The following is a 7,580-nucleotide window of genomic DNA, read 5'->3' on the forward strand; positions in this document are numbered from 1 at the left end:
GTAATTGTCCCATATGTATGATCTTTATCTTTCACATTAATGTTTTACAGTTTTATGAACCCTTCAAAGCACCTACTTCAGTGTATTACATAAAAATTATTTGTTTGGCTCCTTATGATAGCACCAAGAAAGTATTCAGAGATTTCTTCTATTACAGAAAGTGTGGATACAAAAAGTGTTTACTTATCACTTTTCATCTGAGATTATTTTTAATTGAAAAGAGAAAAGAGCATAAACCAATGGGAAAGAAGGAATAGGATAGAGTTCTGAATCAGTCAATATTTAATAAGACATTCCTTATAACAAATAAGAACTAAACATGTCCTACCTATAGTCAATTTTGTGCTGTTTTTTTTTTAAATCAGAATGTACTTATTTTATCAGTCATGTTGATTAATTCAATTAGATAAGTCTAATGTCAACTGAAACCTGTTGAGAATATTCTTCCTACCTTTGCCGTTATAGTTAGTCTTGCCTTATCTGTGAGTTAGCCTTCAGCCGTTTCAGTTACCTATGTCAACGTGGTCTGAAAATATTAAATGGAAAATAGATAAACAGTTCATAAGTTTTGAATTAAACACCATTCTAAGTAGCATGATGCTATCTCATACTGTTAATGCACTATCCTTCCGCTGTCTTGAATCATCCCCTTTGTCCAGTGTATTCATGCTGTATATGCTCGCTGCTTGATAGTCATTTAGTAGCCGTCTTGATTATCTTACAAATTGTTGTGGTATCACAATGCTTGTGTTCAAGTAATCTTTTTAAAAATATATATATCGATATTTTTTATTGACTTCAGAGAGGAAGAGAGAGGGAAAGAGGAATGGAAACACCAATGATGAGAGAAAATCATTGATCAGCTACCTCCTGGGGATCGAGCCCACAGCCCAGGCATGTGCCCTGACTGGGAATTGAACTATGACCTCCTAGTTCATAGGTCGATGCTCAACCACTGAGAAATACCAGCTGAGCTCAAGTAATCTTTATTTTACTTACTGATGGCTCCAAAGCCCAAGAGTAGGAATACGCCAAAGAGAAGCTGTAAAGTGCTTCCTTTAAGTGAAAAGATAAAAGTTTTTTACTTACTAAAGAATGAAAAAACAAAACAAAAACATCTTATGCTGAAGTTGCTAAGCTCTACAGTAAGAATGAATCTGCTATCATGAAACGGTGAAGAAGAAAAATTCATGCAAGTTTTGCTGTTGCAGCTCAAACTGCAAAAGTTACAGCCACAGCATCCGATAAGGGCTTAAGATGGAGAAGGCGTTAAATTTGTGAGTGGAAGACATGAACAGAAAACATGTTCCAGTTGACATCAGCATGTTGCATCAGAAAGCATTGAGCCTATAGGAAAACTTCAGCTAGAGATCCACTGAAATTAGTGATACCAAGCTATTTGCTGCAAAATAAGGGATTGTTTTACAGATTCAGGAATAGGTTTGGACTGAAAAATATAAAAATGACTGGAGAGGCAGCATCTGCCGATGAAGGAGCTACTGCCACATTTCCAGCAGAGTGGAAAGAGAAAATATTTCATCCAAAGCAAGTTTTTTTTTTTAAATTTAATAAATCTATTGTTTAGATGATTACAATTGTTCCTCTTTCTTCCCCCGCCCCCCAATAGCTCCCCTCCACCCAGTTCTCACCCCACCCTCTACCCTTACTTTCCCCGCTCTGTCCTCATCCATAGCTGTATGATTTTTGTCCAGTCTCTTCCTGAACCCCCCACACCCCTTCCCCCTTGAGAATTTTCAAGCAAGTTTTTAATTGCAATGAAAACCAGACTTTTCTGGAAGAAGATGCCCAATAGAATCAACATTCATAAAAGTTCAAAAGAGGCAGCAGGACATAACACATGGAAGGACAGATTAACTCTGGTACTATCATATCTGGGCATATGATAAAGCCCTCAGGCATAATATATAGAGCAAAGAACACACTCTCAGAAACGAAAATTATCTGCCTGTGTTCTGGCAGCATAATGAGAAAGCATGGGTGACAGCCTTCTTATTTATGGAATGATTCCACCACTACATCCATCACAAGAAGGGTGAATAGAATAAGATATTGACAGAGACCACATTCACATGAGTTTATTATTGTATATTGTTATAATTGTTCTGTTTTACGTGTTATTGTTCACCTCTTATTGTACTTAAATTACAACTTAAACTTTAATGTATGTATGTATGTGTGTGTGTATATATATATATATATATATATATATATATATATACACACACACACGAATAGGAAAGAAACAGTATATGTAAGGGTAAGGTTTGGAACTATCTGTGGTTTGTTGTAAGTTTCCACTGGGGTCTTAGAACATATCCTCTGATAAGGGAGAACCATATGGTATTTTTCTTTCTCTTTTTAACAAAGACTGACATAATAACTTTATGCCAGTTTTATTCTAAGTGGTGTATAAATATTAACTCATTTAATCATAGCTAGAAGAAACAAGTGCTATTTTTATCCCCATTTCATGGATGGAAAACTGAAGCACAGAGAGGATTCTTTCCCCCCCCCCCCCCCAAATCCCCCAATTAGATCCAGGATTCAACTTCAGGTAGTCTGGGTTCAAAGTCCATGCAGTTAGCAGCCGGCTCTGTAGTTTATGCACCCCATGTTTACTCTTTTCAATACTGAGCCTGCTGTTGGCTGTGTTTCCCAAGTCCGGGAAAGATGTGTAGTAAAGTAGCCAGGCATTCTTAGTTTCCCAGTTGATCATGTCCTCCGAGTTAAAACAGTTCCTCACTGGGCCACACACCTCTTCCTGCCTCACTGGCTGCCTCTTCTCCGTCTCCTGTACGGCTTCTTCTCTTCTCAGCCTCTCTTCTTGCCTAAGACAAAGAGTCTGGGAGTCTTGCTTCTTCTCCCCCTTTCTCTCAGACCTTCCCTTATGTAAAAAACGTCTCCTCCTAATGCTTTACCCTATTCTATTTTTATTCATAGCATGTATTAAAATGACATTTATTTATTTCACCTATTAGTTATGTGTTTCCTCCACTAGCATGTAAGCTCTGAGATGGATTAAACTAGCTTAATTTGGGTTCTTTTCAGATGTTCTGTGTGTGTGTGTGTGTGTGTGTGTGTTTAACCCATTCTTGCTTTTTTAAAGTTTTTTTTTTTTTTAATATATTTTATTGACTTTGTACAGAGAGGAAGGGAGAGAGATAGAGTTAGAAACATCGATGAGAGAGAATCATCGATCAGCTGCCTCTTGCACACCCCCTCCTGGGGATGTGCCCACAACCAAGGTACATGCCCTTGACCGGAATCGAACCCGGGACCCTTCAGTCCCCAAGCCCACCTCTATCCACTGAGCCAAACCGGTCTCGGCAACCTTTTTAAAGTTTTAATATTCATTTTATTTTAATTAATTGCTTTATTTTTTCTTATACTAATTTATAAGTTTTACTCTCTGATTCTGTTAACTTAGATAAATTAAAGCATTCATCCTGAATTCATCAGTGTCTGAAATCTAAAAAGATTTTCAAGAACTAAGCTAAAATTCTGTTGTCATACTCTGGTTTCTCTTCAGATCGCATAAATCTTTCGCCTTTTAAAATTCTGTTGTCTCTTTGGGTTCATATGATCTCTTTCAAATATTGTCTCTTTCATCTTTGAAAAGCATTGGATTGGACTGAAAACTAGCCATATAATTTGTTATAATGTAACCATTATACTGACTTGTCCCTAGTTCAGAGGTTAATAGTATGACCAACTTTGTACAGAGTGGCAGAACTGGTTTTTCTTCAGCACACTGACTGTTTTTTGTGTGTTTTTTATCAGTAGGGCAGTGTAACTAGCAAACACTGTGAGTCTTTGTAAAGCATCCACTATATTCCTATTGTTAAACATATTTAGCTATGAAACCCTTGGAAAATTCTGTTGTTCTAGCTCTCCCAGGAATCTTTTCAGGTCATCTTCAGCAGTATTCACTAACCTTCCAGCCCAAACTTTGGCATGTCTGGAGGAGGCACCCCAGGTCTGATATTCAGAGGAGCTTAATTTGAAAAACTATGCCATTTGTAGGTTCTTGAACAGAAAAGTCAAATGAATAGAGTAATATATGACAAAAGTGTGTGAAATAAGAATTTCTAAAATGACCCAGAGGCTAGAGAGGCTAAAGAAATTAGAAATTTTCTATGGTGCTAATCCAAGTTTGAGGTGATGAAGACTGTGTAAGTTTTGTATCGCTGCTGTAACGTATGATCATATCAAATCACCTTGGTAGCTGAAAAAATACAAATTTATCTTATAGTTCATTGGGTAAAAACTCTGACATAGGTCTCACTGGGCTAAAATCAAGGTGTTGCCAAGACTTCAATTCTTTCTAGAGTCTCTAAGAGAAAACCCATTTCCTTGTTTTTTGCAGCTTCTGGAGGCTGACCACATTCTCTGCTTGTGACCTCTACCCTCCATCTTCAAAGAGAGCAACAGCAAGTTGAGTCTTTCCTTCTTATGCTGCCATCTCTCTGGTTCTCTGATCACAGTTAGGAAAGGTTCTCTCCCTTTGAGGACTCATGTAATTAGGTTGTGTCCACCCAGATAATTCAGGATCATCTTTCTCAAGGTCAGTAATCTTAATCACACCTACAAGTCCCTTTGCTTTGTAAGGTAATATATTTGCAGGTTCCATGGATGTCTTGGGGTGGCATTACTGTGTCTAACATGAACTACTAGAGCAGATATTTTAAGCAATCAATAGCTGGGTTGATGGCCATTAAGTCAATTTGGTATGAAAAGGGGTGGAAAAGGTGGAAGAAGACACTGAAATCAAACATTAGTCATTTGGGTAATTTCACCCATTTCTTCCATTTTAAGACATGTGAAGATCTGTCTTGTCTGCTACTTTAAGAGGAAAATCCTGGAAGTCACGAAACAATGGATATCTTGGTGAAGCATATAGATCTAGGGTCAACAAGCTTTAATGAGCAGGCCTGGTCTGTTTATGTTTTTAGGGACGGGTCTCTTTTCTCACCTTCCCTGTGAGCTCTAGCGCCTCTCCTGCTGGCTCCCAGTTGTTGGTACCATCTGCCTTTTTCTCCTGCTCTTTTCTCATATTGGCCCCTACTCAATCAGGCCCACTTCCTGGATGGAGCAAATGGGACCAGGGTTTGGAGAATGACTGTGAAAACCAAAGAAGTTGTTGGGGCTACACTGGAATCGGTATGTGAGTGGAGACCCACTGGATAGAGTGAAATTAATGTGGTGGCAGTCATTCTGAGAAAATATGAATACAAGAGTCTTTCAGTATCATCAAGGGAAGCACCAGGAGAAAGGATGCTTGAAGATACTACCTCAGACAGTTTTGATCTCTTTATTTCTCAATCTTCTTGGATGCACCAGATTTTCTCCACAACATTGAATAACTGTTGTATGGTTTTACTGTTAGTAGCACACAATTTTTTCAAATTAAGGAAAATAAAAAAGGACAGGAACTAAAAGGTTATGCTTTTCATCTATGTCTGTGTAAACAAACCCAGTAATTACCATAACTCAACTTGCTGTCAAAAACTCTTCATATTTTAATGTGCACACTATTACTGTTGCTGCTAAATCTCTGCATATGTACTGGGAAGTGAATCCTGCATTAGGAAACAGAAAAAGTGATTAAAATAAAATTGGGCCACATTCATGATTTTTATATTCATAAGATTCAAAATTTATGTGAGGAGATGCGAGATGCTAACTGAATTATCTTCCAGAGTAATAACAAAAAACAACAACAACAAAATGGAAACGGAAACTGATAAAATGCGGGTATCCATGCAGAGAGATGTATTTGTTAAGGCTTGCTGTGGTTGATTGTGATTCAATATTCTGCCTCTATCAAACACCCCTTACTTAGTAGGCTGCACAAACGCAAATTCTCTTCAGTCTGAAGTAGATTTTATCCATTTTTCATGTAACAGCATTTCTTCAGATTTTTACCCTTTTAACAAAATAGGTTTTTCACTGAATTTTGAAGATAGCATTATTAGTCTGGATAATGTTTTAATCACTGTCTTTCCTGACTTCCCTTAGGACAAAAGAGCAGTTACAAATGTTCAAAGAAAAGTCAGGAAGGTGAAAGGCCATTGTTTTGTGCCTGTAGGTGCTGGCTAAGTGGAATTGAGTGTTAAGGAACTAATGTAGAAAATTCGAGTCACTACATTTTCTTTTAATAAATTGGATAATTGGAACATCTTTACAACATATCTTTCTTTTTTCCTTCCAGACCCTCTCTGTCCCTGTCTACTCTCCTCTCTGCCAAGGAGGCTGACCTGTGTGGACCTCACCAATGATCGCTCTTGTCCTCTGGTTTGCATTTGGGTTTGACAGTAGAGAGCCACAGCAGGAGGTCAGAGGGAAAGGAGAGGGAAAGGTCAGAGCCCCCTCTGCACGGCCATAACCCTCTGCTGAAAACCACTGCTCTCATCACTGTGGCCTTACTTCCAGGCTCTGGAAACTACTTTCTCCTCTTTCACTTTAGGCCTGGCCCTTCTCTAAGCTTCAGAGTAGGGCACTCTCTTTGGCTTCCCAAACTTTGTCCACCGCTTTATAAAGACCATCTTTAGTAAGCCTTCCTCCAGTTACCCGAATTGGACTCTGCTGTTTCATATTACAACCCTTCCAGAAACAAAATCTGATTCATTTGGTCCTGTATCTAAATTCTTCCCACATTCTGAGGCTACCATCATCTCTGACCAGGACTAATAAATGATCTCCCTGCTTCTACTCTTTATGGCCTAACATCTCCTGAAGATTTCCCATAATAATTATAATAAAATCCAAATTCCCTACCATGGCCCAAGGCCCTATATGATCAGGCTCTTACCATTCCACTTCATCATCTTGATTCTAGAACACTCATCTCCTAGATTCTAGAACACACCAAGGTCTCTTTTGCCCGAGGGCCTTTATCCATGGTATTCACTCTGTCTACATTTCTCCCTGCTCTTCACTTGGTAGACACTGTCAAAGACAAAACCAAATATTAATAGGTAAGGAGATCGATTTTATTCAGGCTACTGCAATAGGAAAAGCACCCCAGATCTCATGATTAGAGTATATTTCAGTTTTCTCTGGTTGCTGTAATGAATAATCACAAAATGAGTGATTTAAAGCTATAGAAAATTATGTCATAGTTCTGGAGTCTAAAACAAGTCGTAATGGGTTGCACTGCCTCTGGAGGGTCTATGGGAAATTTGTGTTTTTTGCTTTTTCCCACATCTAGTGCTGAATTCCTTGTCTTATGATCCTTTCCTCCGCCTTCAGGACCCATGGTATAGCATCTTCTCTCTGGCTCTGCTTCTCTCTGCTTCCATTCCATGGCTGCCTTCTCTCTGTAGTCAAGTCTCCTTCTGCTTTCCCCTTACAAGGATACTTATATTTGGACTCTACTCAGATAATTCAGGATAATTACATTTCAAGCTTTTTAATCTCATTTCCAAAAACCCCTTTTCCATATACAGTAACATTTATAAATTCCAGGGATTAGGTCCTGGAAATCTTTTAGGGACCATTATTCAGTCTACTTTGGGTACCTCAGCAGGGTGGATTTGCCTTAGATTTTTATAGGGAGG

The sequence above is a fragment of the Pipistrellus kuhlii genome, unplaced genomic scaffold, assembly GCF_014108245.1.
Source record: "Pipistrellus kuhlii isolate mPipKuh1 unplaced genomic scaffold, mPipKuh1.p scaffold_m20_p_1, whole genome shotgun sequence".
In the NCBI taxonomy this organism is placed as follows: Eukaryota; Metazoa; Chordata; class Mammalia; order Chiroptera; family Vespertilionidae; genus Pipistrellus; species Pipistrellus kuhlii.